The sequence below is a fragment of the Aplysia californica genome, unplaced genomic scaffold, assembly GCF_000002075.1.
Source record: "Aplysia californica isolate F4 #8 unplaced genomic scaffold, AplCal3.0 scaffold00138, whole genome shotgun sequence".
Lineage (NCBI taxonomy): Eukaryota > Metazoa > Mollusca > Gastropoda > Aplysiida > Aplysiidae > Aplysia > Aplysia californica.
The window spans coordinates 1,249,720-1,259,625 of record NW_004797408.1 but is presented as its reverse complement, the minus strand read 5'-3'; the positions used below and the strand labels follow the sequence as shown (position 1 = coordinate 1,259,625).

Here is a 9,906-nt window from a genome sequence, read left to right as displayed (position 1 = left end):
GCCCCCCCCCCCTCTCTCGCTCGGGCATACTTATTCAAGTTTCATTCGGCTCGCATCCTACGTTTGAGAGGTTAAAAGATTCCACCTGCAGTATTAAAACGCTGTAGATAGAATGTTTTGACTCTTAATTTCCGTTCTGCCTTATGCCATATTTATGCCATATTTGACAGCATATTTATCTAATGAAATGCATTTCGGCAGTGTAAATAGTACTGGCTGTTTAAACATGGCGTTATTTGTTCTCATTGCTTTCAGTTATTTCAACTGAAGCATATTTTGTCAGTTTGCTCATTTCCAGTTTCCCCATCAAGTCATACCTCAACCAAGCAGAGTGATTCCTCTTTATGGTTTTCTTTCGCTTCAGAAACTAGTACGGGTGCTTTAACGAATTCCATTTTTATTTCTCAAAGATGAACAGCCGTGTATTAAATTCAAAGCATTATGAGACCAGTTCCCCCGAGGGGGTGTAGGCCACTATTCTATTATAGTAATGACAGTATATAGACTATCATCTCAGTTTCTTTCTTGTCACACCCAAAAAATTCTCCCACACAAAAGCACTCCCTAAAAAAATATGAAAAAAAATTAAAAACATGCATCACTGCTTTAATAAAGTGCCGTGACTGTTCATGTTTTATTACAAGTATGATATTCTTTATTCAAACACAACAATAATATTATACCTTCATTGCCTTCACAAATAAATGTTAATCCCCATAAAATCCACCATATTTGTTTTCTACCGCAAGCAGTCATTTTTTTCTGTATAGCAGATAATTCCTTCTCTCACGCCAATGAATAAACTATCGGAAGAGTTTCTATAGCACTCGCTAGGAACATGTTTCCCTTTGCTCGGGCAGCTGGGGCAACTGAATGAAACACTGTTGACATGTCTGTACAGATGCGCGGAGATCAATCTAATCGCGGCTCATTGAGCGCAATACACGGACTGACAAGTTGTATACGATCAGCTGAAGACGGTCTGAACGCCATATTATCGTATTATGCAAAAGAATAAGAGACACATGTCGTGAAAAGAACATGCATAATATTATATGAATAAGAGAGTTAATACTATATCAATAAATGTAACTTTCGCGCCCTTCTTTTTCTTTTTTCCCCTTTTCAACAATGAAGCCCCATCTGTCTGTCTGTCTGTCTGTCTGTCTGTCTGTCTGTCTGTCTGTCTGCCTGTCGGTCTGAACGTCAGTCTGTCTGTCTGTCTGTCTGATTTTCAGTCTCTCTGTTTCCCTGTCTGTCTATTTGTCTGTCTATATACAAACCGCCTATTATATTATATTCATAACATATGTATCTTATCAGCAGCCACATGATAACAAAGTGTAGTATGCTATGCAATAAATTTTACTTAATTGTTTTTTTTATAAAAGAGAGAAACACCTTACAGTAAACACACGACTAAAGCCGTCACGAAAAGCCGAACGTTTGTCAAAGATCATTTGGATTTTTTTTTAAATTTCATCAGCAATGAAGGAAAAAAATGAACAAACTAAAAGAGAAACAAATGGAAACGGGGTTCTACGATAACAATGAATGAAAAAGATGGAGACGACATTGAGGGCACAGAAGTTTCCTACATACAGGTCGATAAGGGTGGCTCTTTTCTGCCTTGAAGGAAAGTCAGCGTCCTTGGAGAAAATGACATTTCATTGCCTGGGCTTTTGACGTAAACGAAATTGTGCGCTGGAACATGCGAATTTCCGGACAAGATTGTCGTGGAAACATAAACAAAATCAGAGAAACACGGGGAAAAAGACACACTAATGTTCAGCGGGGGAGAGCTTTAGGCTTTTTTGTCACAAATACATGTAAAGTTTAGGGGTGTGGAACCCAAATATCCGGCAAAAACATTAATGAAATTACTGCCAACACGCATAAGAAGTGTTACAGAACGTAACAACAAAATGAACGAGGGGGAGATGGGATAAGCTGTAAAGGAGAAAAAAGCGTCATAAGGTTGATAAAAAGCTTTGAAGAAAAGAGCTAGAATAAAATCGATAACGGACAACAACAAGATTTGTCTGAAGTAGGCAATTGAAAGGAATAATTTGCTTGATTACAGTCCTATTCATCGTCAAACCGTTTTTCGATCTATCATTAGAAGTGGGAGTATCCAGACGTAATCAAGATTTAAAAAATCTGCTTCTTCTTTTTTCTCCTTTTTTGTCTACCCCTCCTCCTACTTTTCCTCCTCCGGCACCACTCCATTCTCCTCCTTTAAAAAAATATCCTGTCTTCTGGCCAAAGAGTTATACATTAACAGTGCGTACTTGTGACTATTTTTTGTTGTTATGATTGAAGCTTTTCATCTTCGATTGTCAAAGACATCTTCTCTTAGAACTGTTTTGCCTCGCCAAACGTTACATAATTAATGTCTTTAAACAAAAGAGTGTTGGTCTTTTATCTTGGGTAAACCGACATACCGTTACAAGCAATTAACAGGATACTAGCACGCGGTTTAATTCTGTATTCTGACAGCGCTTTTATGACACCAATTTAACTACTTTAATGTTTTACGTTTTGCAGATATATTTTGAGTTGAAAGATACAATAATCAATCGTTGTTTTTTTTAATAAGACGTTAGATACCTTATCACCATAACACGGTTTTCATGGATTCTCTCCACACGTTTTGCCTTCATTTTGAACTTCCGGCACAGGCCTACCGTCGGACAAGTTGCACCAAGTGCACCCGCTGCCCCCCTCTCCCCCCACTGCTCAGAAAAGTCAACGCTGCTGCCAATGTATTCTCAGACTGTGAATACTTATTTCCCTTGTGTAAAGCTAATTTCAACTTTCGCGAAAATGCCTAACCATCCTATTTTCCAAAACGTTTCTTGAAAAGTCAGAGAAAATTCGCCCGCCGCTCTGTGTGTAGATTGCAAAGAATCCCCTCATTGCACTTATAAACAATTTCAAAGACTGATGACTTCGCTCTAAATGTTACCCGAGCGCCGTCTCTAGCGAAAATGAGAAGACGAGGCGACTCTCGAGGGAAGTCTCCACTGTGGACTTCCCGGAGCAGTGAATGTGCCCACCGGGAAGAGAACCAACGGCCGTGGCAGTTGATTGATTCTGCAGGATTAAATGGCACTTTCTCGCGTGCGTGTGAAACCAAACCCCACCTAATGCAACAGGCGTGTATGTTTTGCGTGTTTTTCTCTCCGGTTTGGGATATTAGTGAGAGTGGCCACCAAAACAAGATTACCACGGTAGCTGGGACCAACAATTTGAAAAGAAGAACTTTCGCCTGGTGTATAGATAAAATTATAATCACATTATTAGGATTAATGGATATTTTCCTGACTGTTAGAAAAACGTTGTCTAAATGAACGCGACTGAAAAGAGAAAATAGTGTGGAAACGGCAATAAAGTTAGAACTTCTCTACATTAGAGCATCCAGGTTTATAGTTTTGGTAAGTTCATAAAACCACAGTTCAGCAGCTTGGGAGTCTTGCAGGGCACAATGTCAGGCAAGTGAGATGTCGAAATCACCATCGCTTTGGGGACATAAAGTTAACTTATGGCGAGCTTCTTGTACTGCTTAAAAACTTTTACCTGGAGGATTTATCTGTTGATCATGATGGTAACGTTGGTTACAGCTTAAGTAAACAGATAGTGGAGCCAGTCTGGGCACACTTTGTTCGTTCGGAACTATTACTTTCTGACCCCATTTTCCGGCGTGAAACCAGGTTTTTCCTATTTTTCTAGGTAAACTACGTCGTGTCCGGTTTACCGCTATGTTCTAAACAAAACAAGACAAATGTCTCGAGCTTCATACTTATTTTACCTTTCAATGTCGCTGATATGGCCTGTTCCTGGTATGTAAGGTATGGTATGGGCTTACGGCCACTTTAAAACAATGTCATTCTGTGTAAGTGGTCAACATATTTCCTTCCACCAGCAATATCTTTTATGATGTTGTGAAACGGATAAAAATGCACCCTGTCTCTTAGTCAAATGTTCAGTCTTCTGCAAATTCATAATGATAAGTATGCGTTTAATATCCCACCAGAAAAAGAAATGAGCATTGACACTGTGGATCACAAAAAAAAAGAGGAAAGGAACAGAGTAAGGACGGGCATGGGCTTTATAAATAAACTGACCACTGAGTTATGAACTTTCCTAAAACATAAACGTCATGATTAGAATCGAATTTAGTATTATCTTTCAGGTCCTTAATCTCAAACCAAGTTCTCTTTGCCCCTTCTTCGGTCGCGAAAACCACGATCCCTGCTTTTTAATTCATATGAAGTTGGTCTAATAGGGCGTATCAATGGGCAGAATAATATTATAATATTGTTACTCCATTTTTTTTGTGTCAGCACGTTCATGTTTGAAGTTAAGTTTTATAGGCCAAAAGGGATATTTGGTCAAAACAATGGCATACTAGAAATCGATACGCTTCGTACTGTTTGATGATTCAACTGCGTTGGCGAAAGCCAGCTGGAGACCAACAGTACCTGTTGACATTTCAATGTCCATTTCAGCCTTTCAATGGCTATACAAATGGATCTATTTTCTATTTTGACGTAATAATATAAATAATCATTTTTATGTTTTTCAGCAAATGTGTTCATGTACTACCAACACCACAAACACTATACCAACAATGTTTGTCACCAGAAAAGGTTTATTACGCGTTTCGAACAAAAGAGTGTATCTTCGACATTGACTTGGCCTTTCTTAAAAGTGAAAGCTTAGTAAAAGGTGACATAGGGAAGTTTCATGAATCCACTGGCCTTCCTGTCATGATCAAATGCAATCGGAAAACTATTGCTGGTATTTATTCCGTTTCGATTGTTTAAAGAAAAAGTACTTAGAAAGTCACCACCATTAAAGTTACTTGTGTACCGTATAAATATTAAGGCCAAAACCTGTTCTCTTTTTCGGACAGATTCAATGTAGTAAATGAAAATAGGACTTTCGCGTGTCGGGAAGCTATCTGGAACTTTTCAAATCCCCTGACAAATGCATGAAGGCAAAAATGTTTTCAACAGAATACTAGTCCCGTATAGAACAAGGCCAACTTCTATGCTTTATTGACATATTCAAATAGAGAGAAAGACCGAAACGGTTTAATTGTTTTTATTTAAAAGCAACTCATAAGAGGAGCCTTGGCATTTTATTAATGTAACCATCAATCTCCAAGGCAAAGAATCTCTAAAGGACATATGCAGATGAAACACTCCCCAATCCCTGTATAAATAGTGTAATAGGGCAATGTTCAATTTGAAGCTTATGGAAAGAATAAAATACATCAAGGTCAGAATTGATTCCCACAAATCCAAATTGTACGACTAGAATAAGAAATAGAAGACAGTTTCTGGTGGGACGAAGAGAAGTGTGATGAGCAGCTTCACCCCAAGAAGCTGGGACCTGTGGGAAGCCTAGAATACTGGAGCGGAATAGGTTTACATACATAAACATTCAAGGAAAAGAAACTCAAGGACAAAATTAAATCGCTTCGACTGTTGGTGTATTTTTAGATAACAAATTTCATCGAAAAGGATCTCCAGAACTTTTCTAGGACAGTTCACTCACCAAATCAGAATCTAATTCTCTTGTCAGATTAGAATCTAACTTCCAACGAAAATACGCTCGCTGAACTCTAGTCCAATTATACTGAAGATGTGCGGGTACGAACAGAGTGAACATTTTGTGATCATACACATACGGAGAAACTCGCATCAGGAAACAAGTATGGACATCATCTCATAATTAGGGGGAAGAGGGCTGGAAATGTTAACGAGGCGCTGACATGTGAGTATGTTGTAAATAAATGCTTTGGAGACAAAAGAAGAAAACAACGGATCACAACTTCTGGACATTCGTTTCCATTGGATCAAAAACATTCAGCATTTATTGTAGCGCAATTGCACTCTTGGAATACTAATCTTGACACCAAACACTTGTTAACAAAGTTGTGTTCCTTTGAATGTTTGACATTCAGGAATAGAAAGTAGATACTACCAAAATGCACTAGTGAATTTTAACCATTTATGAATTTATTTAAGAAGGGCAACCAAAATACGAGAGTATATCCATGTAGAGAGTACCTATCAAACGATTCCTGAAAAAGATACCACTTTGAATTGACCCTAATTTTCAGGGGGGGGGGGGGGTGCAGTTTTGGATTTTAAGAGAGGCAAAACATTTAGGAATATGTTACCATATCATTATTTTCAAAATAAATGGATCAACTAACGATATAGGAGAAGGTCGGAATAAATTTCCGGCACACCACTTGCAAATGCCGAATACTGATGGACAAGGTCGACCCTGGAGCTTTATAGACGTACACATAAAACACCGCAAAAACTCTCAGCATTTTACATTATGGGACACATTAATTATTGCAAAGCTGCCTCTCGAGCCTCACGTCTTGGACAGCTTGGGAGCCTTACTTCAATAGAGCCGGACAATCCTGGCATCTCCGCGAGTGCGTAATTGAAGACGTAATTTTCATCCGTCCTTTTAGGGCAATTGCCAAAAAAAAAAACATAAGAAAATCTGTTGTGTTTCTGGGTTGTTTTTTTCCTTTAGCTGCCCCAAAAGTGAGACATAAAAAGAGCAGCTCGGAGCAGTAAATTTCCCCTCTTCTCCCAACGGACAAAAGGACACTGGAAATGGCGATATGTGCTCATCGGTTAAGCCCGAAAAAAAAGACGCTGTGAGAAACGTTTGTAGCGACTCCCTCTGTCTCTAATGCTGGCTTTTACTTTTCTCAATTCCCAGAGTGTCAGAGGAAACAATACCGACCCTGTCAGGGCTCTGCTTTCTTTTCTACAAGCCCAAATGTATTTTCACATCCTTTAGCGCCGTCTGTCTGTCTGTCTGTCTGTCTACTGTCCGTCTGTCTCTCTCTTGCGTGTGCATTCTCCCCCCACCCCCCTCTCTCTCTCTCTCTCTCTCTCTCTCTCTCTCTCTCTTTATGTGCGTGTGTGTACGTGCATGTGCGTGCATGCGCGCGCGCGTGTGTGTGTGTGTGTTTGTGTGTGCGTATGTGTGTCTTTGTGTGTATGTGTGTGTGTGTGTGTGTGTGTGTGTGTGTGAGAGAGAGAGAGAGAGAGAGAGGGGGGGGGAGACTGTACGCGGATGTGCGTGTGTTAGTGCAAACTCCCACAAAATAGTGCAGCACTATCGATATTGTCAATTCATAGACCAGAGAATAAATAATTCCCCGTTCGTAGTTGTACAATAGAATGTCCATCTCAGACATACCGAAAAACATGAAAGCTCTGCCTCAACGCCGACAATTCAACAACAAGTTTTCATCCGAAGTTATCATGTGAACACTAGGAGAAAAAATTCAGTTTCAGGATAAACGAAGTATTCCCATCTATTTTCTTTTGACCACCAACGGAGAAGTGATGAATAGCGTCAAGACCTCTCTCTCTCGACAAAGTTAACCATATCAAAAGTACTAATCTTGAACAGTTTCCACACCAAAGTGCAAACATTGACGTCAGCCCTAGCAACATTAACAGGTGAGAGCCCTGGCTTCCGTTATTTTCATGGCGTGTGCAAACTAATCCCAGGTAATTCTTGCAGACACACAGGTAAATTTCTCGCCTCGCCTCAAGAATTTCCTACCTTCCGACTTCGGAAGAGACACTCTATGCACCCTTTGATTTCTTTTTTCTTTTCGCTTCTTTTCGCTTCGTTTCGTTCCGTTTCAGTTGGAGAGAAGCTCCGCTTTTTAGTTTACGTGTTCTTTTCATTCCTTCACTTTCGGCAGCACGCGTCGTTTGTACAGTGTTCGTCTGTCTTCATTTTTTTTCGTGCCGCATGCAGAGCTCTCTGCTTTTTTCAAAGATATTTTTCTGACGTCATGCTACAAACAGTGTTTCATTCCTTTGATTCCCGCGAATAATAATACGTCTACTTCAGAGGGGATAATGCAAATGCACAATCAAGGCGCCTTATCTAAGCACTCAAGAATTGTCTGTTAACATAGTATATTAACATTTTTAGACTTAGACTTAGAGGTTTTTAAGGAGGACACCTTTTGAAAGAGGAGACATGGTTCTAAAAGAGAGAAAAAAAAAAGAGTTTAACAGAATGAAGCAACTAAACGTACCTACTAGGAACGTATGAAATAAGGATGAACCGGATTTTTGCCTGGACTTTGAATCTATTTTTAGAAATTTTGTTATGGCTTTTTTTCTTCTCTCATTTTAAGACAGTTGCCTTTTTAAAAAACAAAAACACAATAACCAGATTCCCACGTACAAAAAAATAGATTTTGCGTTCTGGTTTCTGGCGCAACCACAAACAATTTTCATTTTTATGTGTAAAAATAAATAAACAAAGAGAGAGGAGCTGAAATATTACGAAATAAGACTAGTCTTTACGTAAGGGGAATTGCTAGGAGTAGAACGAGCTGGCTCACAGAACCATGATGTCTGTATAGCTAATGGCTTTGGGCAGAGAGACTGAGCTAAACGTTGTTGAATACGACCTACGTAACATAATATTATAGAAGTACATGGTGAGGGCCATCAACGTAGAGTGAGAGAACGAGAGAGAGAGAGAGAGAGAGAGAGAGAGAGAGAGAGAGAGAGAGAGAGATAGAGATAGAGAGAGGGAGAGAGAGAGAACGCGAGGGAGGGAGGCAGAGAAAGAGTGAGAAAGAAAGAGAGAGAGAGAGAGAGAGAGAGAGAGAGGCGGGGGGGGGGGGGGTGAGTATGAGTATTTGCGTACTTGTGAGGCGTTTGTGAGTATGTGTGTGTGTGTGTGTGTGTGTGTGTGTGTGTGTGTGTATGTTTGTGTGTGTGCGCGCGCGTGTTTGTGCGTGTGAGTGTGAGCGTGTGTGTGTGTCTGTGTTGTTGTTTCTTCTGAAAGTAATAATCTGCCTATTTGTTCGCACTTAGGCGTATACTAAACTTTGGAAGTTGAGTCTTAAAGAAAGAAAGAAAAAACCAAAGAAGATGAAAAGCACAATCTAATTACCTGGGCACAAAAATCTATGTCTAAAAAAGGATTCACAGGTGCCAGACAAGCGGAAGCGCTTTCCTGTCTTCCGAAAAGATCTATCTGCTATCTATCTATCTGTCTATCTATCTATCTATCTATCTATCTATCTATCTATCTATCTGTGCATCTATCTATTAATCTAAATTTATCTTTTCATTACGTTTAATTAATGTGCTATAGCGCATACGCAGAGCAAAAATGGTAAGCAAATGGAATCGTAGTGGGTTCTACTACACTCATTATAGGACTTTTTTCTAAAATTAAGCTCATGGTTGAATGTTGTGAATGTTAGGTAAAGTCGCTAAGAGTAACTATTTCGAAAACGACAAGAAAACTTACTGTAAATTTCCTTTTCAAACTTCTACCAGAAAGGACAAAGTTCAACCAACAACATTTTGCATCGTAGAGATCATCTCCAAGACAGACAGGCAGACAGGCACACACATATACACTCCACCCCACTCCCCCCAAAAGACATACACATACGCTTTTGCTTCAGTAGCGTTTCACGGCACTTGCACAGAGTTGTCACAAGATAGTAATAAGCACAAAAAAGAATGACGAGAGATATTATAAGGACAATAAACGTTCGATAGGAAAGAAGGAGCAAACAACGCCAACACATCTGCAAACCATCCACACACACATACACGCACATATTTACATACACACATACACAAATAAACACAGAGAGAGAGAGAGAGAGAGATAGAGAGAGAGAGAGAGCGGGGAGAGAGAGAGAGAGCGGGGAGAGAGAGAGCGGGGAGAGGGAGAGAGAGAGAGAGAGAGAGAGAGAGAAAGAGAGAGCGGGGAGAGAGAGAGAGAGAGAGACAGAGAGAGAGACAAACCGACAGACAGACAGACAGACAGAGACAGAGACAGAGAGGGACAGAGAAAAATAGAAAA

General features: G+C 39.8%; 1 long non-coding RNA gene across 2 annotated transcripts in view; it reads right to left on the bottom strand.

Moving 5' to 3' along the window:
• Window positions 1-9,906, bottom strand: part of LOC101861808 — a 105,452-nt gene that overhangs the window by 68,145 nt on the left and 27,401 nt on the right. The gene's annotated exons all lie outside the window — the stretch shown is intronic.